The 24,373-nt window shown below is 43.3% G+C and overlaps 1 protein-coding gene across 17 annotated transcripts in view; it reads left to right on the forward strand.

Moving 5' to 3' along the window:
* Nucleotides 1-1,889: 1,889 nt before the first annotated feature.
* Nucleotides 1,890-24,373, forward strand: part of NRCAM (neuronal cell adhesion molecule) — a 328,107-nt gene continuing 305,623 nt past the window's right edge. For 7 of the 17 annotated variants that reach the window (XM_058191808.1, XM_058191818.1, XM_058191821.1 and 4 more), the window contains exons 1-2: nucleotides 1,891-2,304; nucleotides 3,542-3,623. The gene's annotated coding sequence lies outside the window, so the exon portion shown is untranslated. Of the gene's footprint in view, nucleotides 2,305-3,541; nucleotides 3,624-24,373 lie in introns of all 17 variants that reach the window. The other 10 variants (XM_058191814.1, XM_058191822.1, XM_058191826.1 and 7 more) reach the window with 3 other exon arrangements.

The following is a 24,373-nucleotide window of genomic DNA, read 5'->3' on the forward strand; positions in this document are numbered from 1 at the left end:
TCTGTGCTTGGGGAAGGGAGGGGGAGTGGCGTGACAGCAGCTTCCCTGCTCAGCCCCAACAAGCGATGCATGGTGCCCGCCCTAGTGTCCCGAGAGGAGCAGAGAAGATTGCTGCTTGCAAACAGACAAGCAGAGGTAGCAAGCATATGCCGCACTGTAGGGAAAAAAAGATGCCCTGTTGTCCCACAGAGCCTGCCACTGCTTGGGGTGTGGGGGGGTGAGGAGAACAGCCAGACTCAGGAAGGTTAGGTGGAGCTGGCTGATTCAGGGCTGCTCAGAAGCTGCCCCCGCCACTGCCAGAAGTTTGGGTGCCTCAGCTTCATATTGCTCCCTCCCTCCCTCTCTCACACACAAAAACAGAGTTTTTTTCTTGCTCTCTCTCTCTCCAAGCGCTCCATGCACAGCCCATTTGAGGAAAGAGCATGCATGGCTGGGTGCGCTTGGCTGCAGGAGGGGGCCCAGGTGGAAGGTGGCCTTTTCTGCAGCATCTCTGTCCCCTCTTTTGATCGCCCTGCAAGAGGGGAGCTTGCCTTTGCAGAAACGGGGCAGGCGGTGTTTGCGGAGGATTGGCAGGGGGGATGCGCGGCCCTCTGGGATGGAGAGTGGGGCAAGAGAAAGCTCCAAGATTCGCATGGGCAGTCAAGCCAGAAGGAAACTCAAAGCGTTGGGGGCTTCAGAAGGGCAGAATGTGCTTCAGAATGTGCAGCTCCTGGCTCTAACAGTGAGTAATGTCAAGTTGGCCATACCCACCCACTCACACAATCACCAAGCCACGCCTACCAAGCCATGCCCACAGAACCAGTAGGGAAAATTTTTGTATTTCACCACTGTCCTCAAGGCTCTATTTTTACCTCCTTCAGCTTTTCAGATTGCTGTGTTATAACCGTGTAACAACTATGTTATTAACTTAACAATACATTGATTCACTTAACAACTGTGGCAAGAAAGGTCGTAAAATGGGGCAAAATGCAAATTTTTCACTTAGCAAGAGATATTTTCTCAGTGATCAGCTTTCTGTAATTTTTTCATCAAGATGCTAAAGGTAGGACAAAATGGTGTCAATTTGTCTATTCAGTCATCAGTAGTCAAACGCAACCTGACAACACCTAAATTCAGTGGGATTTACTTTTAATAATTAGGCATAAAATTAAATAATTGAATCCTAGGCTTTTTTAATTGAAGCATTAGATGGGAGGAGCGCAACCAGAGCAACCAAGATTATTAGGTGTACACTCAATAATAGATTCTAAAAGCCAAACTACTTTGGTTTTTATCACTTTTAGGCTAATTTCCAGCATTTGTGCAGGGAAGTTTCTTATGTGATTGTCTAATGCATTTGACTGCCCAGGTAGCCAGGAAAGAATGTGTGTGCATTAAATTCATGCATTCAAATTCAGTGACAGTATGAGTGAGAACATGCTTGTCCAGTCATTATGTGTGCAATGCTATCTATGTGGGAGGCACATTTGCATTGGCACAAAGTCAGTTTGGCCATTTTTAATGTCAAGACTATTTTCACAGTAGATTAGAGTTCATGGCTTATTAGCTTTAAAACATAGAAACATATTTTTATTATTTGGAACATTTAAAAAACAATTCAATTGTTTTGAATTGTTGTTTTGAATAACCCAACAGACACCAGACTACCTTTAAGCAGTAACAATGAATTGATACAAGGAACCTCTTATTTTCATGCTAAAAGCTTAGGGCTGAATTTGAGCAGTGCGTTGAAGGCCAGTGCATACATTCTACTGCCACCGCCTCGTACCGGAGAAAAATACCATCTAACAACTCTGCAACGAGATAGTAGGCGAGCAAATCCTGCCTCCTGCATTCATTACATAAATATGCTAAATAAGCGCAATTCACTTGCCGCGTCTGCAGCAGCGGTCGCCATCGCACGACTAAACTTTAACCGCCGACGCGGTTAAAGGCCGGGATGATGGGTGTGTGCCTCTGCGAGAGTGCGCACCTCGTCATAAGGTGTGGCCGAAAGCCTTACCGGCAGACGGGGACACTACTCGCATGGTGCCCGAGGAGGGCGATCCCTCGCAGGCGCACAGCCCCTCCCCCCGCCGCCTCTTCACTTGAGGCGGGCGCGCACCAGCCTGGCTCAGTCGAAATGGGGAGGCGATAGGCTCGGGAGCACAAGAGCGCGCCTGCTGACTTTGCTTCGCTTTGCTCAAGTGAGCCTTTCGCTATTAAGCTGGTGGGAGTTTACGCGAGAACCAGCGGTTTTCCCAGCAGAGGAGGAGGCGCTTTCCGTCGATACATCATCTTGCTCGGCAACCAGAGGCTGTGGCTGTGAGTGTTGAATGTCTCTTAGCATTGGGGATGGCGGGGAGAATGTGTCTACGCTCCTTCCCAGCAGTAGTTTTATACGAACTGAGGTGCGGGCCGGGCCGTTGTGGCTGTCATCCGTTGCTAGCTCCGCACCCAGCCGGTTCGATAGCCTCGCAAAAACCCTGGGAGACCCGGGGCTGAGTAGCTGCTCCGGCATCAAGGGCTGCTAGCTAATCTTCGCTCGCAGCTCCCCATGGCAACCAGCAGCCGCCGTTTTGTGGGGATAGACTCACCGCTTTGGATCCACCCTCCAGAAGCCAGGCGGTAAGGAGGGAGAGCTGTTTCCAAGTTCTCCCTGCTTTCCACCTGCCTTTTCAAGATGCCGAAAAGGCATCAGGCGAATTGTGGTCACCTATACTAGTCCGTTATGGGGTCTTAAAGGAAAATGGAAACATCCCAGGGCAAGCCCGGTCCTGTGCAAAAATCGCCATGCATGTAGGGGTGCGATAGAGCCGAGAAGGAAGAAATAGAGGCATATCTTCCTCTCCTTCCTGCCACACTGTCTGCCTACCTCTTTCTGCCTCTGGATTTTCCTTTTTGGTTTAGTCGGAGGTGTTTTGATGATACACGGCGTTGAATCTCTGGTTTTGCAATCGGGACTTGCAGTTGTAGCAACTGAAGCTCATATCACCTCAAGGCCTGGCATTTCTGTCATGAACTGGAGTCCTAATGGTAGAGTAATCTCCCTCTTCTTTTTTCTTGCTCTGTGGGTGTGCCTCAGTTGTGCACATCCATATTCTGACAGCCAGGCTTGGTACAGCAGCAACATCAGCCCATCCTTTTTAGCATTCAGGGCTGGACTCAAGTTTGGATGTCTGGCTCAACCTGCTCTGGCACAGCCCTTGAAAAGCTACAGGTGTGAGTTCTTTTTGAGCAAATGGCTGCAGTTATTTCATGCATTAATACCCTGTGGTGACAAAATAAGTAGCAGGCAAATATGCTAGTTGCAGTTGAAAGTGGGAGTCTGGGATTGGATGGTGCCTTGTTGTTTCTCTGTAGCTGACATACCCTTTGATTATATCTCCTTTCTACAAAAAATATCCATTGTTTAAATTGTTGAAACACATCAGTTTTGCTTTTTAGTAAATAGCAAAATCCATACCTAGAGTAATCTAGATTGATGGGAATAGAGAGCCAATTAAATCAGCATCTACTAACTGAAAAATTCTTTGATTTTCTTTCCCTTCTTTGCTGACAGGGTATACTTTCGATTTGGCTTCTTTGCAAATAGCACAATCCAAATAATTGTCACAATCTTTTACATTCAAACCTACAGCCAGGTAAGGCGTTTTCTGTAATACGTTAAAGCTTGCATGACCCAGCCTTCTGTGCAACAAGTCTGCACACCCATTATGCTTTGGTTCATTTGAAAATATTGTTTGCACACTGCCACCAGTTTCCTTGTAGATCAAAACATATAAATTGTTCAGTTTCCAACCTCATTACAAATAGTGTTATTCTTTATTACCTTACATACACCCTTTGCAAAAATTACCTTATACCTTCACATTCAGCAAGACACAGATCATCAGCCCTGGGGCGGGTGAGCATGGCTAGCACAGCAGACAGTGAGTGCGTGGGGGCCGATGGTGTCTGGCAGCATCCACAGCCTGCAGGCCCCTTGGCTGGCGCACTCGAGGGCTGCACAGCCCTCACACCACAGGTGAGTCCGAGCACTGTAACTGCCAGGCCAGCCCTCCAAGCAGCAAGTGGAGGCAGAGGTGTGGGGAGAAGCACGCAATTAGACCTGCCGTATGGCCCCTGTGTCTGCCTGCTCCATCACAGCTGCGGGCAAGCAAAGACAGACGGTGGGGTGGAGTGAGCGGCTGGCTAGAGGAGTCTCATTCCAAGTGTGTAGCGGAGCTGGAGGATGACATTGTACAGTGGGGGCTGAGCGCACAGGGGCAGCAGCTTGGTGCCCCCTGCCCCGCCCCCTGCCTTTCCTTTCCTGGCGGCAGCAGGCAGAGGCAGTGGCACGGGGGAGGCACGCCATCTGGGTCACCAGATGCGCCGCGCTGGTGCATGACCTATTGTAATCACAGGCAAGCAAAGACAGGACGGAGTGGGCAAGCGGCTGCACAGATGCCTGTCCACTCGGTCCCACTGTCTTTGGCTACAGTCATGACTGGGCAGGCAGTCGTCTGGTGTGTCCGGTGGACCGAATCACATGCCTCTCCCCTGCCCCTGTGCCTCTGCCTGGTGCTTGGACAGCGCAGTGGTTGCAGCATTGTGACTCACCTGCGCTGCATGGGGCACGCAGCCCACAGAGTGTTCTGGCCAAGGGGGTGGCGGGCTGCAGCTGCTGCCAGACACCATCTGCCCCCTTTCACTCACCGCCTCTTCCGCATGTGCTGGGGGGGCAAATGGCTGGGTTGATGAGCCTGATAGCATGTTTCTCCAAAAGTAACCCCAAATGTGTCTTTTGGAGCCAAATATGTATATATTTATATATCTGGAAACATTGCTCCCAGAAGCACGAAGCTGAAGCCTGAAGATGACAAATGAGACTTCGTCGAAACGTCGCCAAGACACTTCCAATTTTACGTGGGAGAAAACCCGAATAACCAAAGATCTACATCTGGAAAGATCTATCCATATTTGGCTCCAAAAGACACATTAGGGGTTATTTTTGGAGAAACGTAGTATTAGGCTCATTAACCCGGCCATGTGCCCCCCGTCTGTGCAGCCGCTTGCCCACTTCATCCTGTTTGTCTTTATATTTATTTAATATATATCTTCAGACATTCCAGTACAACAACCAACCAGATTTCTACCATGTTTCCTCGAAAATAAGATTCGGTCTTTTATATTTACTTAAACCTAATGCATGATATATTGCTTTATGGACAACATGTTAACAACAATATCGGAATCAGAATAGAGATGGAAATATATCATGCCTAATAGCAATAGCACTAGCACTTAGACTTATATATCGCTTGATAGTGCTTTTACAGCCCTCTCTAAGCAGTTTACAGAGTCAGCATATTGCTCCCAACAATCTGGTTCATCATTTTACCCACCTCGGAAGGATGGAAGGCTGAGTCAACCTTGAGCCTGATGAGATTAGATCTGCTGAACTGTAGCTAGCAGGTCAGCTGAAGTAACCTGCAGTACTACATTCTAACCATTGCGCCACTGCAATTTATCACCTGCATGATATACTGCTTTATGAACAACATGTTAACAGCAATATCAGAATCAGAATAGAGCTAGAACAACATTGGAGTTCTTCTAGTCCAGCCCCCTGCTCAAGCAGGAGATCCTATACCATTTCAGAAAAGTCTCTTCTTAAAAACATCCAGTGATGGAGTGCCGACAATTTCTGGAGGCAAATTGTTCCGCTCTTTAGTTGTCCTCATTGTTTGGAAGTTTCTCTTTAATTCCAAATTGCTTCTCTCTTTGATTAGTTTCCAACCATTGTTTCTTGTCATGCCCTCTGGTGCTCGAGAATAATTTGACCCCCTCTTCTTTGTGGCAGCCCCTCAAATACTGGAATGCTGCTATCATTAACCCCTAATTCTTCTTTTCTTTAGCCAACCCAAATCCTGCAGCCATTCTTCATATATTTTGGTCTCCGGACCTTAATAATCTCCGGACCTTTAATAATCTTGGTTTGGTAATAATCTTCTTTGCACTTTTTCCAAAGTCTCAACATCTTTTTCGTAATGTGGTGACCAAAACTGGATGCATTATTCCAGATGTGGTTTCCAAAAAATGGGCTGAAAAAAGCCTTGAAGGCGGGCCAAAAAAAAAAGCCTAAAAAAGGGCCCCCAAAAGCCTTGAAAATGGGCTGAAAAAAGTCCTCAAAACAGGCCGAAAAAAGTCTCAAAAATGGCCTGAAAAAACACTGGAAAAGGCCCAAAAAAAGGGAGGCAAAAAACTTTTTTTTGTTGTTCTCTCTTCTAGATTTTTTGTTGTTGTTAGTTGCGAAGTCGTGTCCGACCCATCACAACCCCATGGACAATGTTCCTCCAGGCCTTCCTGTCCTCTACCATCCTCTGGAGTCCATTTAAGCTCAAGCCTACTGCTTCAGTGACTCCATCCAGCCACCTCATTCTCTGTCGTCCCTTTCTGCTTTTGCCCTTAATCTTTCCCAGCATTAGGCTCTTCTTCAGGAAGTCCTTCCTTCTCATTAGGTGGCCAGAGTATTTCAGTTTCATCTTCAGGATCTGGCCTTCTAAAGAGCAGTCAGGGTTGATCTCTAGGACTGACTTGTTTGTTCGCTTTGCAGTCCAAGGAGTCTTCTTCAGCACCAGAGTTCAAAGGCCTCAATTCTTTAGCGCTCTTCTAGATTTAGGTGTGTCTTATAGTCAGGTGCGTCTTATAGTCCAAAAAATACAGTATATGAGAGGATAGATTGTAAGAACAAGTAACATTAGAAAAGATGATGAGGCTTATATCTGTTTTTTAGATGTGTAAGCTGAAAAAAGAATATACATGTCACAATCTACATACAGTACAGATTAAATATTCATATTTAATGCATCTGCATGCATTAAGATTTGCATGCAGATTTTAAAATATCAGAATATAATTTAAAATTATTTTTCATCAAATATGATTGATACTGAGAATATGTGTGTAAATACCACTTTATCAATTAACCTTGAAAAGTTTTGTAAGGCTAATATGATGTCTTTCAAGTTTCATAATACTGTTCTATGTTGATGTGGGCGTACATTTAGGCTAGCTGCATTGCTTTCTTCAGAACCACTAAAGGCTGGCTGAGCTTTTCACTTATTTACCTCAATAGAAAACTGAAAGGAAAAAAGTGAACAAAAGAAGTCTGTTTTCCCTGTCCCACTTGCTGGGCTGTTGTCTTTGCCCTTTTCAATGAAGGAGGGAGTAGAGCTGGGTCAGAGTTGAAGACACTGAAAAGAAATTCAAGTCTTAAGTAGAAATTTGAATGGAAATTTAGTTTGAGTACTGAGTGCATTTACTGAATTGAAATTTTTGTATCTATTACAGTTTTAAGAGATAGATGATGAACATAACATCATAGGCAGGGATTTAGTTTATGATAGAGCATTATAATTAAAATCTAGCTATTTGACAAGAAATATGGCAAGTATAGAGATGTCGCTTAGACATAAAATGTATTTATTTATAATCAGATGTAATTATTTTAGACTGCTATAGTACCTACATTCTTACCCATTCTGCCTTATCAATATGATGGCATTGTTTTACAATCTTAGCAATTTTAAATTGTATGGATTTCAACTTTTAGACTTATCCAACATATTTGGTTGTGGAATTTTGGAAGTTAATGTTTCTATGTCTTCAAGTTCCTGAGATTGAGAAGCATTGTGATAGGATACAGAGTATAAAATAGGGACATTATTTATTTATTACTTGATTTACTTGATTTTTATCCTGCCTTTATTATTGTTTATAAATAACTCAAGGCAGCAAACATACATAATGCTCCTTCATCCTATTTTTCCCACAACAGCCCTGGGGTTGGGCTAAGATATAAAGTCACCGAGCCAGTTTTCATGCCTAAAATGGGATGAGGACTGACAGTTTCTGCTTCCTAGACCAGCACCGTAACGACTAAACCAAATGTCAATGAATTACTGGTAATAATGGATATTATTATACTTTTTTTGATTTGATGCTTAGTTTAGCTTTATTTGTTTGAGTCTTACTCTGTTTTTGATATCCAACCAAGAACCATTAAGATGTTAATGTGGTGGATTTTTTTCCACATAACATAACTAAAAACAAAACTACGATTGCATACAACTTGAAAATCTTCCAAGTGCACTTCTTTCATAAAATTCAGATATGCTTTTTATTTTCTATGTTTCAGGGCTGTTCTGTATTTGACATGAAAAGAGCTTTTTTACCATTTGATGGTTTCTTAAAATAAGTCCAGAAAAGAATTGGCATTTTAAATGGTCAATTTAGCAAGTTATAATTGTTAAGATAAGTAGCTATTTTAATATTATGAACATGCAGGAATTCTCAACATTTAAAACCTTAAAGATTGGCCCCCCCCTTATTAAAATTTCTAGAACTCCCACTGACGCATGTGCTGGGAGGATAATTTTTAAATATTTATTTATTTAGTTTAAATATCCTAGAAATAGCTCATTTAACACTATGACCAATTGGGAATAGGAAAAATGAGAGATCTATCCATATGTGTAAGATTAAATTAGATGTCCTTTTCCACAATATTTGCTCATTTTAAATCAAATAGGGCTGGAATCTTAAACTTAACCTCATTAATGTTTAAACTTCCCTAGATGTAGTTGGGCTTCCTTCTGAATAAATTTGCATTGGATTGTGCTGTTACATAGAGTTAAGCTAAGATGTGGATCTTAATATTAATTGTATTTAAAATAGTGTATTTTTAACAAAACAGCACAGGGAGAATGAAAACTGAACACAAGTTGGGATTGTGTAAAGTGTAATTGTTGTATCAATTTCTTGCTGATCTGTTCCCTTGCCGCCGCCCCCCACACCTTTCCTTGAAGTTCCTATTTGCTGCAAATGTTGCAGTCCCAAGAAGAATAAAATGATCTGGAAATCCCAGCTGTGTAACTTTAGCTTTTATTTCACCATTCACCACTTATTTTGTTGTTTAAAAAGAGAATTAGATGTAAACAAACTATAAATCTGATCAAAGTGATTTGCAGTTTGGCTTTTAAAGATAACCTCAGCTTGACATTATAGTTTGTTAGATGTTTTCAATACAGACAATACAGAGCAGTTGCTGATTAAATCAGCACAATCTTGTCAGTTTAACATTTTTATTGAGTTATAAAATCAAATAAGATACAAAATAGGAAAGAAAATAGGAAAACAGTGGGAAGGAAGAGGGGGAAGTGAAGTAAGGGGAGGATAAAAAAAAAAGAAAAAGCATTGATTGATTGATTGGCTGTGGATGCCAGCAACCCGGTACAGTCAGCTACAGTTGCGGCTGACTGTTGGGGGCGAGTCATTGGCCCCAATGGAAAGGGTGCGCAACTTGGGTGTTCTCCTGGATGGACGGCTGTCTTTTGAAGACCATTTGATGGCTGTCTCCAGGAGAGCTTTCTACCAGGTTCGCCTGGTTCGCCAGTTGCGCCCCTTCCTAGACTAGGATGCCCTGTGCACGGTCACTCACGCTCTCATGACATCTCGCCTGGATTACTGCAATGCTCTCTACATGGGGCTTCCCTTGAGGATCACCTGGAGGCTTCAGTTAGTCCAGAATGCGGCTGCGCGGGTGATAGAGGGAGCCCCTCATGGCTCCCATGTAACACCTCTCCTGCGCAGACTGCACTGGCTACCTGTGGCCTTCCGGGTGCGCTTCAAGGTTTTGGTAACCATCTTTAAAGCGCTCCATGGCTTAGGGCCGGGTTACTTACGGGACCGTCTGCTGCCACCGACTGCCTCCCACCGACCCGTGCGCTCTCACAGAGAGGGACTCCTTGGGGGTGCTGTCCGCCAGGCAGTGCCAACTGGCGACACCCAGAGGAAGGGCCTTCTCTGTGGGGGCTCCCACCCTCTGGAACGAACTTCCCCCGGGACTCCGTCAACTTCCCGACCTTCGAACCTTTCGCCGCGAGCTTAAGACACATCTATTTATTTGCGCAGGACTGGGCTAGAATGTTAATTTTAATTTAGCTTTTAATGGGGTTTTTGTATTTTAATTATAATTTTAAATTTGGCCTTATTTAATCAGTTTTTTAATTAGTGTTTTATTTTGTATTTATATCTGTGTTTTTGTGTTTTTTAATAGGCTGTAAACCGCCCTGAGTCCTTCGGGAGATAGGGCGGTATAAAAATGTGATTAAATAAATAAATAAATTAATAAATAATAAATTTCTGACACTGTTGCACAAAAATAAGGCACCAACAAACCATTTCTATAAAGATCTATCAATCTAATCGGTAAAACCCAAAATCAAAGTTTCATTCTTTTCCACTTCAAGCACAAAGTTCAGAAGCGGTCTCCATGTGAAAATAAAAGTACTTATATTCTTTTCTTTAATCAAAATAGTCAATTTTGCAATTTCAGCCAACTCCATCAACTTCTGCAACTGTTCGGTCATGTTAGGAATTGAAGTGTTCTTCTGTTTTGTGAATATAATAGTCTTGCTGCTATCAACATATATAGTAACAGAGTTCCCATTTTTTTTTCCAAGTCTTTTTTCATTAGACCCAAAAGGAAAAATTATGGTTTCATCTTTATCTCCATTTTCAAAATTTTCTGAAATTTTGGAATATGAATCATACTCCAGTTTTTTTTGCTTTATCATATGTCCACAATAGATGATAAAAAATCCCTTTTTTTATACTTGCAACATTCATTTGACATATCTTTGAATTCATTTGACATATCTTTACCAACGATACATCATTTTATAGAAATTTTCTTTTAGATTATAATTTAATGTAAAGTTTAAACCGTTCATCCATGTATTTTCCCATTGTTCAAGCATCATGCTGTATCCAAAATTCTCAGCCCACTGAATCATACAAAGTTTTACATATTCATTTTCCAAATTCAATTTCAATAACATTTTACAGCTCTTAGCAATAATATGTTCATCATTTCCACATAATAAAATTTCCAATTCATTTTTAACAAAGTCAAATCCATAGCACTTTTTATCCAATTTAAATATTTCTTTCAGTTGTTGATAAGTAAACCAATGGCAAACATAACCTTCTGATTCAAGTTCTCCCCTTGGCTTTAATGTTGGGTCACCCGAGTTAACAGATAAAATTTTGCCATACATCAACCAGTTTGGCTTTGCCACCATTTTTTTTTTAAAGAAAGCTTTCTGGGGTGAAACCCAAAGAGACAACTTTGTAGAGAGCCTTGTTTTATGTTTATTCCAAACTTTTAGTATGGCACGTCTTAACAAAATAATTATTAAATTCAACATTAACTTTACTTTTATCATACCATAAGTAGCTGTGCCATCCAAACCTTAATTCATGGGCACCTAATTGAAGAAACCTCTTATTCTGAAGGCTCACCCATTCTTTTTACAGTTTACAGAAAACACAGTTTCATCTCTGGTAGACCCAAATCCCATCTTTCCTTACCATCTTGCAGTAGCTTATATCTAATTCTTAGTTTTTTTCCCTTGTGATATGAATTTAGAAATATCCTTCTGCCATTGTTTAAATGGATTATAAGTATTGGTAATGTCTGAAATAAAAAAGCATCTTTGGTAAGATATTCATCTTGATTACAGAAATTCTATCCAATAATGATAAGTGCAGTTTATCCCATCTTTGTAAGTCCTGTTTAATAGCCCTCCAAAGAAGGAAGCACCATATTTTTTGGTCTAGAAGACACACTTCCCCCCCACAAGTGGGTGGAAATGTCTGTGTGTCTTATAGAGCGAATGTTGCCAAAGCCCCACCCACCCGCCGGCCCCCACCCTTCGGCCTCTGCCTCCCAGCAATTCTCCTGTGCACTGGTTGGAGAGTCCAAGCTATGGGTATTCAGAGCGTCTGATTGGCCAGAGACTGAGTTGCAAAATCTTTGGCCACGCCCCTTCTTCCCGGCCGACCCTCAATTTTTTTCAACTCAGTCGGCCTAGAGACACTATTGAGTTGTTTCTTACTGTTTTTTTTTTATCAGATTTGCTGAGACTCAGATTTCTTGGATTAGTGTAGAGTTTGTTAGCTGGCTGGGGAGAGCGTGCCTTGTTGTAAGCAGCATAAGCGGCCCGGCAGTGCTTGAATTGTGGCTGGGAGGCTATCGTCCAGTCTCCAACCTTCGCTTGTTGAGAGTGTGGTGGCATATCAGCTTCCCCAATACCTGGAGGAAACTGTATATCTGGACCCGTTCCAGTCCGGTGTTGTGTCTTGCCCGCTCTCACCGCAGCCGGGGTCTGCTTATCTGCTTCCGAACGCTGAAGAATGTCCTCCCGGCCCCAGCCCTGGCTCCATGCCCAGACAGGCTGAGGATGGGGCATCTCCCGGCCCCAGCCCTGGCTCCATGCCCAAGCAGGCTGCAGAGGAGGGAGCACCCCCCGGCCCCAGCCCTGGCTCCATGCCCAGGCAAGCGGAGCAGCTAGACCCCTCCCCCTCCTCCACAGCATGTGAGCCTGAGGAAAGTTTATTTCCAACAGCTGCTGATTGGAGTGACCCTTGCATCAGAAGACTGGATAGGCGGAGGCAACAGAAGGAAGGGAGGGGCAGGCCTTAATGAGTGCTGAGTCATGGAGCCACACCCCATGGCCTATATAAAGGATCTGCTTTCTGGCAGTCTCTGAGTCAGGCAAAGTCGAACTTATCTTGCTGAAGTCACTTTCTGGCCTGCTCTGAGGACTTTGCTAGGACTTTGGGCAGAGCTGCAGAGGCAAGCCTGATTCGGATTTCCCTGACCCGGCCGTCAGCGGAGGAGTGGGACACGACATCCGGTTTCAGACCTGGATACAGCACGGAGACGGCTTTGGTCGCGTTGGTGGATGACCTCTGGAGGGCTCGGGACAGTTCCTCTGTCCTGGTCCTTTTAGATCTCTTGGCGGCTTTTGATACCATCGACCATGGTATCCTGCTGCGGCGATTGGAGGGATTGGGGGTGGGGGGCACTATTTATCGGTGGTTCTCCTCCTATCTCTCTGACTGTTCACAGACGGTGTTGGCAGGAGGGCAGAGATCGACCTCAAGCTCCCTCACTTGTGGGGTGCCTCAGGAGTCGGTTCTCTTGCCTCTCCTGTTCAACATCTATATAAAGCCGCTGGGTGAGATTATCCGTGGTTTCGGGGTGGAATACCATCTGTATGCTGATGATACTCAGCTGTACATTTGCACCCCGAGCCACCCCAACAAAGCCTTCGAGGTGATGGGCCGGTGTCTTGAAGCCGTGCGGGTCTGGATGGGGAAGAACAGGCTCCAGCTCAACCCCTCCAAGACAGAGTGGCTGTGGGTTCCGGCATCCCGATACAGTCAGCTTAGCCATCGCTTACTGTTGGGGGGGAAGTATTGACCCCCAGGGGAAGGGTGCGCAACTTGGGCGTTCTCCTGGGCGATCGGCTGTCCTTAGAGATATAGATTTGACGGCCGTCGCCAGGGGAGCATTTTATCAGGTCCGCCTGATTTGCCAGTTGTGCCCCTTCCTTGACCGGGACTCCTTACGCACAGTCACTCACGCACTCGTTACTTCCCGCCTGGACTATTGCAATGCTCTCTACATGGGGCTCCCCTTGAAGAGCATCAGGAGGCTCCAGCTAGTCCAGAATGCGGCTGCGCGGGTGATAGAGGGAGCACTGCGTTGCTCCCATATAACACCTATCCTGCGTGGCCTGCACTGGCTGCCGGTAGCCTTCCGGGTGCAATTCAAGATGTTGGTCACCACCTTTAAAGCGCTCCATGGCTTAGGACCAGGTTATCTACGAGACCGCCTTCTGCCACCGATAGCTTCCCAATGACCTGTGCGCTCCCACAAAATGGGCCTCCTCAGGGTGCCATCGACCAAACAATGTCGGTTGGCGGCCCCCAGGGGGAGGGCCGTCTCTGTGGCAGCACCGGCCCTATGGAATGAGCTGCCTCCGGGATTACGCCAACTCCCCGACCTCTGGGCCTTCAAATGTGAACTGAAGACTCTACTATTTCATTGTGCGGGACTAGCCTAATTATAATTTTAATTGTAATTTTAAACGGGTTTTATGTCGGTCTTTGACCGTTTTAGTTGATCTGGCCATTAAATATTTGGTTTTAATTCGCTTTTAAAATTGTTATTTGTATTTGTAGTTTTAATATGGCTGTAAACTGCCCTGAGTCCTTCGGGAGAAGGGCGGTATAGAAATTAAATTATAAATAAATAAATAAATAAATAAATCCTCACCAATTCCACGATCGGCCATTTCCAGCAGGCAGGCCGGATTGGAGGCGGTGTGACAAGCAGAGGCTTCAAAAAGACTGACTCTTCGGTCTTCTGTGAGTGTGGGCGGCAGGTTGGAGTACTGGGGAGCTGTTTTGTCAGCTCTGTGCTATCTGGTGTTAATTCCCCAGCATTTAGGCCAGTGGTTCTCAACCTTTATAGTGCTGCGACCCCTTTAATACAATTCCCCACGATGTGGCGACCCCAACCGTAAAATTATTTTCGTTTTGAATTTATCGTGCCTGAAGCTGTATTGGCTAGCGATCTGAACTGCTTGTGATTGCCTTGAGGACGGAGGCATTAAAGTGGAGACTCCTCCCCTGTTAAGTTTATTGCGTCTGAAGCCAGATTAGGCTAGCGATTGGGAGTGATTGCAGCTGGCTTGAGAGGGAGACATCAGTGCAAAGATTTTTTAATTCATCACACCTGAAGCCAAATTTGGCTAGCGATTTGAAGAGCCTGCAGCTGGCTTGTGGAGTCAACCATTGGAGTGCGATTCTTCGACTCGCAAGTATACTTCCCATATTTCCGAAGGTCTTAGGTGACCCCTGGCAAATTGTCATTTGACCCCCAATGGGGTCACAACCCACAGGTTGAGAACCGCTGATTTAGGCCGTGTTGTCAGTTGCAAGCTGTGAGTGGGAGGCAGCTCTTTGAGAGAGGCGCGTGGAAGCTGTTTTGCTGGCTTCCCGCCAAACTGCTAATTTACTGCCGTGCCTCCATTAATTGTCATTTCTTCAACCGTGTTGTCAATTTGAGGCCAATTGTTGCTGTTTTTTTTCTTTAGGCTTAACTTAACAAATTGTTCCTACTTGCACTTCGGCTGAAGACTGCCTGAATTGTGGGATTATTACCAGAATTGGTGTTTTCCTAGCCTGATTGCAGCAAGAGTTTTGCAACAGCCAGTGCCCAAGATGGCGGATTGTGCTGGCTCACTCAGCAGCAATTCAGCTAATTCATCTCCCAGACTTCTGGATTGGTGTCTAATAAACCCACAACTAGGTCCAGATCAAAATCTTCTAAATTGGCTGCAGCTGAGAAAGATGCCAAATGAAGGCAAAAAGCTTTGGAAAAGCAGTTTGCCAAAGCCCAAAAGCAAACAGAGGCAATTAGGTCTTAGCTAGGGCTTTGGACCGTGTCGTGCCTTTGTGGCCTCTGACCCGGTGCAGATCTCACTTGGCTCCTTGGTTCTCCGAGGAGCTGAGGGAGATGAAACGCCGGAGAAGATGCCTAGAGAGCACCTGGAGGTCTAGTCGTTCCGAGGCTGATCGGACACTAGTGAGGTCTTTTACCAGGACCTATCTAGTGGCAATGAGGGAGGCGAAACGTTCTTACGTTTCCACCCTCATTGCATCGGCAGATAACCGCCCGGCCGCCCTGTTTCGGGTGGTCCGGTCCCTCCTTCATCAGGGGGGACGGGATGACCCTTTACAGGGACGTGCCGAGGAGTTTAACGGTTATCTATACGATAAAATCGTTCAGCTTCGGGATAGTCTGGACCAAAATTGCGATGATCCAAGCGTGATGACAGAGCCTCGTCTTGTTGAGGTTATTTGGGATGAGTTTGATTCTGTGGCTCTCGAGGACGTGGACAGGTTGCTGGGGAGGTTACATGCAACCACATGTTTACTGGACCCGTGTCCCTCCTGGTTAGTACTGGCTACTCAGGAGGTGACACGAGGCTGGCTCCAGGGAATTATAAATGCTTCTTTGGTGGAAGGGGTTTTCCCCGCCGCCTTGAAAGAGGCGGTGGTGAGACCCCTCCTCAATAAGCTTTCCCTGGACCCAGCTATTTTGGGGAATTACCGTCCAGTCTCCAACCTTCGCTTTGTGGCGAAGGTTGTAGAGAGTGTGGTTGCATGGCAGCTTCCCCAGTACCTGGATGAAGCCGTCTATCTAGACCCGTTCCAGTCCGGCTTCCGGCCCGGTCATAATACAGAGACAGCTTAGGTCGTGTTGGTGGATGACCTCTGGAGGGCCAGGGATAGGGGTTGTTCCTCTGCCCTGGTCCTATTAGATCTCTCAGCGGCTTTCGATACCATCGACCATGGTATCTTGCTGCACCGGTTGGAGGGGTTGGGAGTGGGAGGCACCGTTTATCGGTGGTTCTCCTCCTATCTCTCCGACCGGTCGCAGACAGTGTTGACAGGGAGGCAGAGATCGACCGCGAGGCGCCTCACTTGTGGGGTGCCGCAGGGGTCGATTCTCTCGCCTCTCCTGTTCAACATCTGTATGAAGCCGTTGGGTGAGGTCATCAGTGGTTTCGGGGTGAGTTACCATCTGTACGCTGATGACACGCAGCTGTACTTTTCCACCCCGGACCACCCCAACGAAGCTGTCGAAGTGCTGTCCCGGTGTCTGGAAGCCGTACGGGTCTGGATGGGGAGAAACAGACTCAAGCTCAATCCCTCCAAGACGGAGTGGCTGTGGATGTCGGCACCCCGGTACAGCCAGCTGCAGCCGCAGCTGGCTGTCGGGGGCGAGTTATTGGCCCCAATGGAAAGGTTGCGCAACTTGGGCGTCCTCCTGGATGGGCGGCTGTCGTTTGACGATCATTTGGCGGCCGTCTCCAGGAGGGCTTTTTACCAAGTACGCTTGGTTCGCCAGTTGCGCCCCTTCCTTGACCGGGATGCCTTATGCACGGTCACTCACGCTCGTCACTTCCCGTTTGGATTATTGCAATGCTCTCTACATGGGGCTCCCCTTGAAGTGCACCCGGTGGCTGCAGCTAGTCCAGAATGCAGCTGCACGGGTAATAGTGGGAGCAACTCACTGCTCCCATATAACACCGATCCTGCGTGGCTTGCACTGGCTTCCTGTGGTCTTTTGGGTACGCTTTAAGATTTTGGTTACCACCTTCAAAGCGCTCCATGACTTAGGGCCCGGGTACTTACGGGACCGCCTGCTGCTACCTCATGCCTCCCACCGACCCGTACGCTCACACAGAGAGGGTCTTCTCAGGGTGCCGTCCGCCAAACAATGTCGGCTGGCGGCCCCCAGGGGTAGGGCCTTCTCTGTGGGAGCTCCTACGCTCTGGAACAAACTTCCCCCTGGATTGCGTCAATTGCCTGATCTTCGGACCTTTCGCCGTGAGCTGAAAACACATCTATTTATTCAAGCGGGACTGGCTTAATATTTTTAATATTTTTAAATAATTTTAAATTTTTTAACCGGGGTTTTATTATTTTAGGGTTGTAATTTTAAATTTTAAATTTTTAATTGGCCATTTTCTAATATGCTCGGTTTTAAATTGTTGTTTTAATTGTATATTTCTTATGTTTTTTATCTTCTGGCTGTACACCGCCCTGAGTCCCTAGGGAGAAGGGTGGTATAAAAATTTAATAAATAAATAAATAAATAAATAAATTCCCCTGCCCCAGTTCCTGCCCTGGCAGCTAGCACTTCTAGGGAGCAGGAGGATCAGTTAAATTGATCTCCTGGAGCTGAAGTGAGCACACAGAGTTTTCATGCAGTACCATTTATGGAGCATTATGTGCCTCAGCCTGTTTCCAGCTGTAGGCTTTCAGGGCCATCAGCCACATTTATACTACAGTGGCAGAACTCCACCCTGAAGAGAATCTGGGTCCTGGTTTGTCCCAGGAGCTTCGCTCTTTGATTTCTAAGACTATTTCGCAAGGCATTGACTCTACTCTGCAACAGAAAGGCTTGGCTCCCTCGTTGCCATTAAGATCTCCCCAGTTGCCCCCTTCTCATCCTCATGTGCAACCTGAGGTGGGCTTCATGCCTGAATCTCATTCCCCACTGCATTCTTCACGTAGTGAGGTTTCGTTTGGGGGAGAGGAAGAGATAGGTGATTATGCAATGTCAGAGGAGGAAGGAGTCTCCCAAGACAAACATATATTTTGGGTTTGTTTAAGCCTCACCTGTTCAGGACCTTGTTACTGAAGTCTAAGGCCACAGCCAATATGGGAGTGTCTAGGGAGGTGGCAGGGGACCCTTCGGGGCCTCGGGATCCACTCACAGACTTGTTTACTGAGCCAGTTAAACTCAGGAAGTGATTCCCTCCCCAAAGTTTTTTAAGGATGTAATCCAAAGACAGTGGACTCAGCCTGCATCAATTCTACAGATCTGCAGGGCAGCCACCTGGGCTTCTCATTCACTGTTCATGCGGAATTACAAATTGGACATGTATGCTTCAGCCGAGGTGGCGTTTGGGAGATGGGTGTTACAACGTGTCCTTCTGGCTGCGGGGACCCTGGACTAACCTGTTTCCCACCCTACTGCGATTTGGCTTGGGTATATCCCATAGGTTGGACTCTCCAAGCAGCGCACAGGTGAAGAAACATTGGACTTACCTGAACGTTCTTTCTATGTGCGCTGCAGGAGAGTCCAATCCCACCCTGGCTTGCCATCTGGTGTCTATGCCCTCTCCAGTTCTAGTTCTTAGTTGAAAAAACTGAGGCTTGGCCGGGAGGAAGGGGCGTGGCCAAAGATTTTGAACTCAGCATCTGGCCAATCAGACGCTTTGAATATCCATAGCTTGGACTCTCCTGCACATAGAAAGAACCTTCAGGTAAGTCCAACGTTTCTTTGCCTCCGTGCAGCAAATAGCAAATAGCCTGGTCAGCTTTGGCACAGCCTGATTTAGCATGAGCAACTGATTGGCTGTTGGATCGGCCTCCTGGATACCTGCTGCCTGGAATGGGCTGGAAACGGGATACGCGGAGGCCAAAAACGGGGCACACAGAGGCCGGAAATGGGGCACGCGGAGACCGGAAATGGGGCATGCAGAGGCCAAAAATGGGGTGCATGGAGGCAGTGATAGTCAGCAGATGGCAATGGGGGGGGGCAGCGATCCCTGCAGATTGGAACAGCTGATCAACGGTATTCCGGGAGGCTGATCCAACAGCCAATCAGCTGCTAAATCAGGCTGTGCTGAAGCTGACCAGGCTGTTTGCTGCAGAGGGAGATTTTTTCTCCTTGTTTTCCTCCCCAAAAGCTAGGTGTGTCTCATGGTCTGGAACATCTTATAGTGCGAAAAATATGGTAATTGTTTTGAAACAGTTTTATATTTGTATTTTACAACATAACCCCTAAGTATTTTACCTTTTTCTCAATCCTAAAACCCAACTTTATATCATTATCCTGAGGAGACATATTCTTGATCAACATTGTTGTTTTCTGTTTATTTATTTTGAAACCTACCAAGGCCCCAAACTCATTCAATTTCCTGATCAAATATTCTATATTATTTTTTGGGTCCTGTAAAAATATAACCAGATTGTCAGCAAATGCCCTTAATTTATAAACTTTTTTCTTAATATTTATACCCCTTATTTTATCATCTTGTCTGATACCTCCATTCAGAACTTCAAATACCAAAATAAACAGCAGAGGGGACAAGGGGCATCCTTGTCTTCTAACTTTTTGAATTTTGCATGAGTCAGTTAGATCACCATTTATGACAATTTTTGCATTCTGTGACATGTAGATCCCTTTAATTCCTTGGATAAAATTCACTCCAAAGTTTATTTCTCCAACACCTTAAACATAAAAACCCAATTTAGGCTGTCGAAGGCTTTCTTTGCATCTAAAAATATTAAGGCAGCCTGTTTTTCATTATGATATTGTAAATATTCAATAATGCACAGTCCTCATATTAATTGTCTTTTTGGCAGAAAGCCTGCTTGATCTGTATGTTTATATTTATAGTTATATGAATATACATACACACACACACACACACACACACACACATATACATTTTTGTTTTCTGAAGTTTTCACGGGTGTTTGTATGTAGGTCTTTGGTTGTTCGGGTTTTCTCCCGTGTAAAATTGGAAGTGTCTTGGCGACGTTTTGACGAAGTCTCATTCGTCATCTTCAGGCTTCAGCTTTGTGCTTCGTGCTTCTGCTTCGTGTTTGCTTTTGCTCCCAGAAGCACGAAGCTGAAGCCTGAAGATGACGAATGAGACTTCGTCAAAACGTCGCCAAGACACTTCCAATTTTACACGGGAGAAAACCCGAACAACCAAAGACCTACATATATACATATATATATACATACACACACACACATACGTACATATATACATACACATATATACATATATATAATTTATCTATTTTCTTTAAAACCTCCTTTAAAACCTTCTTTAGTCTTTTTGCCAGAATGGCAGCAAAAAGTTTGTAATCTTTGTTTAATAGTGAAATTGGTCTGTAAGTCTTTGTAATATTTTGACCCTCCTTTGGGAGCAACACAATGTTGGCTTCTTTCCACATCTGGGGTATATTTTTCTCCTGTAGTATATCATTCATTGTTCCCTTTAGTGGCTGAAGAAGTTAGTCCTCGAGGCACATATAATATTGGCTTGTGAGATTATCTGACCTCATTTTTTTAATGGCTTCTGATATTTCAAAGGCAGTTATCGGGACGTTCATAAGTTTTCTCTGGGTTTGTGATAGTTTAGGCAACCATTGTCTTAAAAGATATTTGTCTATTTTTGACATATTTATCTCCTGTCTTTCATACAAATTCAAATTTGAATAGAAATGATGAAAGGACTTTTTAATAAGTTTATTATCTGTTATTACATTATTGCCTTCACAGATTTTTCCAAACATGGTCTTTTCCCTTTCTTTTCTTAATTTATATGCCAACCTTCTAACTAGTTTATTTGCAAACTCAAAATGTCTTTGTTTTGTGTAGTTCAATTTTGTTTCTATTTCCTGTACTATTAACATAGATAATTGTTGCTATAAAAATTTGATATGGTGTAAAATTTTAGGATCAATATGTGTCTTTTCAAGCTGAATTTCCTTCTGTCTAATTTCGTCCAATATCCTTTGCGTCTTTTCAGGAGATTTTTTCTTCTCTAAGTGATTGTACTGTATAATATAGCCCTCATTAACGCTTTACTAGTATCCAATACTGTTGTTAAGCTTGTCCCTTTGCCCAAATTATTCTCAAAGAACTCTCAAAGTTTCTTTTTACAGTCTTTTACAATCCTTTCCTTTTGTAAAATAGCTTCATTTAATCTCCATTTAAAATTCAAGATCTTTCCTCTTAAAACCAAAAACACAGGATTATGGTCAGAAAAAAATTTAGGCAGAATGTCCAGTTTCAGAATTTTATTTGCAAGATTTTTAGATAACCATATCATATCGATCCTTGAAAAATGTTTGTCTTTCAGAAAAGAAGGTCTGGCGTCTCCATTTTTTGTCTCCATGAGTCTATTAATATTAGATTGACCATCCTTTCAAAGAAAGTCTTGGATAATTTACCCTGTGATGGTTTGACCCCCTTGATGGATGTTGTATCCAAAGCTGCTGTAGTCACTCTGTTACAGTCCCCCAATCAGCACAATCTTGATACTTTGTTGAGTCCTGTGCCATTCATACAAAATATGCAGAAACCTGTCTGTTTAACACTTGTGTATTTATATTTTGAGGTGTTTTGTGTCTAGTGCAGGGAATGCGTTTGGAGAAAACCCACTATTCTAACAAATGAAAAGGCAAGGAAGTGATCTGGAATTTATGGCTATGTAATAGTGTATTTCATTTCATAGCTCATTTAGTTATGATATTTTTTGATCATATGAATTATTAAATAAAAAAATTTCTACTTTTCTTAAAAAGGAGTGTTGTATGTCCTAATAAATCTCTTTTAATTGTATAACTGGATAAATGCAAAACTGAAATTTCATTCAACAAAAATAAGTTGAACTGCTACCAATCAAAAGAAGTAATTTTAACAGTGCGGGCGTAACAGTTCATTTCATTATTGTTATATAAGAAATATGACTCTGGGCTGTTATTTATGCATTTATAACACTTACATTCTACTTTGCTTAACTGGAACTCAGGATGACCTTCATATATCCAGTTTGCCTCCACAATAATGTGATGTGGGTAGGTATGAAAAATAATACTGGCTCAAAGTGTCTCATTGAAATGGCTGAAAATTGTTTGAACTAAGCCTCTAGTCCAAGCTCAACTCTTTAACCACCACACCCCACTGGCTTTTTTCCAGGGGTGAAATGCTCCTGGTTCGGACCGTGTCGCACGATCTGGTAGTGATGAGGGCAGGTAGTTTGGAGAACCAGTAGCAAAAATCCCTGCCCCCCCGCCTATGCCCACCCAATCGCCCAGTCCCCACTTGCCTACTTGGCAGCTTCCTGCTTCTTTTGGTCTTGCTCGCTATTCCAGCCTTGCTTTGCCTGCTGCAATCAATTGCATCAGCTAGCAACTGAATTGGCTGCCTGCAATCCATCTCATCAGTGAGCAACTCAGTCTGCCTGCCTTTTCTCTTGAATTAGGTAAGTGGGGGGGGGCTTTAAAAATAGTTAATTGATTTTTTTTAGGAGTTTTATTTTTTTTTAGATATAGCAATTTAAAGTTAAGGAAGTTTTGAAGTTAAAGTTTTAAATTTAGCTGCTTTTATCAAAAATAAAAATAAAATAAAAATAAAATAAAATATTTGCGCAGCTTTCTGAGATTTGGTGTGTTTCTGTAGTGTTTCACTCTAACTACACAAACACAAAACCTCACAAAGCTGTATGTGGCATTTTGTGTGTGTGTCAGTTGTGTTGTGTGTTTTTTTTTGTTTTTTTTATTTTTTTATAAACATAATAATAAAAAAATCATTGTGAACGGATTGTTAGTCAGGTACATCTTTGAACATATTTCAGATTTCACCCCCCATTATGGTCTAAATCAATATATTTTCTTCTCCTTCTTAAAATTAATTATTTGCACATATCTGATATATGAAAAAAAATCAGTTCCATCCCATTCTGAAAAATATTTAAATGAAGTCTAGTCCCCATATTTAATTCCCCAAAACATCCTTAATAAATCTTAACTTCTTAAATTTCACAGATCAAAACATATATCTATATTACTTAATCAGAGGTCAGACCATCTAACAACTCTTTCTTAAAAACTGCCCAGTGATCACATAGACAATTTCCATCTTACTTAGGAATAGTCCTGAACTCACAAAGACTATTCCCTCTTATCATCTTCCTCTGCCTCTAAATAACGTGTGTTTAATTTTTTTTTCCATCTAATCAATTCTCAAAAACAAAACAAAACCCTTAACATTAAAAAGGGTAATTACTGCCTGTTTCCCCCAATAAGTCCTTCATTGTGTTTAATTATTCCTTGGAAGTTTTTATCACTAATCATTTTTTATTACCTTACATATTCTTAAAGACAAAAGAAGTAATCTTCCCTCTACATAATACCACTCATTTCCCTCTTACCTCAATTTATAGCGATCTTTCCCTTCATTCCCCAAAACATCATTAATAATTATTTCATAATTGTCACTTGTATTCTTACATAAATGTTAACATTCTCTACATAAATCCTTGACATAAATCTGAGAACAGCCATTTAAAATCCTTTCTGAAAAATGTGTGATCACACCAACAAAACCATCTTTGTGGAAATAGTCCACTATTCCAATCTTGCATTCTTCCTCTGCCTCTGGAAATCATTCTTTAGCACAATTACAAATCGCAGATAACAAATTAAACATTTTTAATCACAATTAAATTTCTTCTTGTTTTAAATGTTTTCTTTTATTCCATATTCATCCCTTGTATTCTTGCTTAAATAACATTTTCTCTTAATTCTGTAATCCAAAGGCAGCCATCCAAGGTCCTTTTTAAAACTGTTGCGTAATCACTCCAACACCCATCCTCATGGGAATAGTCATAAAACGAAAGCTATTCGACTCTTGCTTTCTTCCTCTGCCTCTAGATGTCACTCTTTGATACAACTGCAAACCAGTAGCCATTTTAGGTGACTGCTTAAATTTCTTTTTATTTTTAAATGCTTTAGATCATGGAGATCAATTTTCCAACATCTTTTCTTGATTGTATCTTAAAATCACGTTTATAAATCTTTTAAATCCGGAGAGACAATTTCTTTCTTTCATTTTTCTTCTGTCAATGTCTTCTTTTAAATTACAATCTCAATTAACACAGTGTCCATTTTATGTCTGTAATAATAAACCACACCTTCCCTTTGTCTCAGTTTGTTTATCTTTATTCAAAATCTTTTCCCCTTCAATAGTTTCTTTAAATTCCTTCCAGTCCCAAATTAGAGGATAGAGGGATTTGAGATATTCCATTAAAGTCAATACAATATTCTCTTGTTTCTTTTATTTCCTGAATAGTCCATTAAAACTTCCAGGGCTCTCAGAATGATTACTTTA

The sequence above is a fragment of the Ahaetulla prasina genome, chromosome 7 (assembly GCF_028640845.1).
Source record: "Ahaetulla prasina isolate Xishuangbanna chromosome 7, ASM2864084v1, whole genome shotgun sequence".
NCBI classification, from domain to species: domain Eukaryota; kingdom Metazoa; phylum Chordata; class Lepidosauria; order Squamata; family Colubridae; genus Ahaetulla; species Ahaetulla prasina.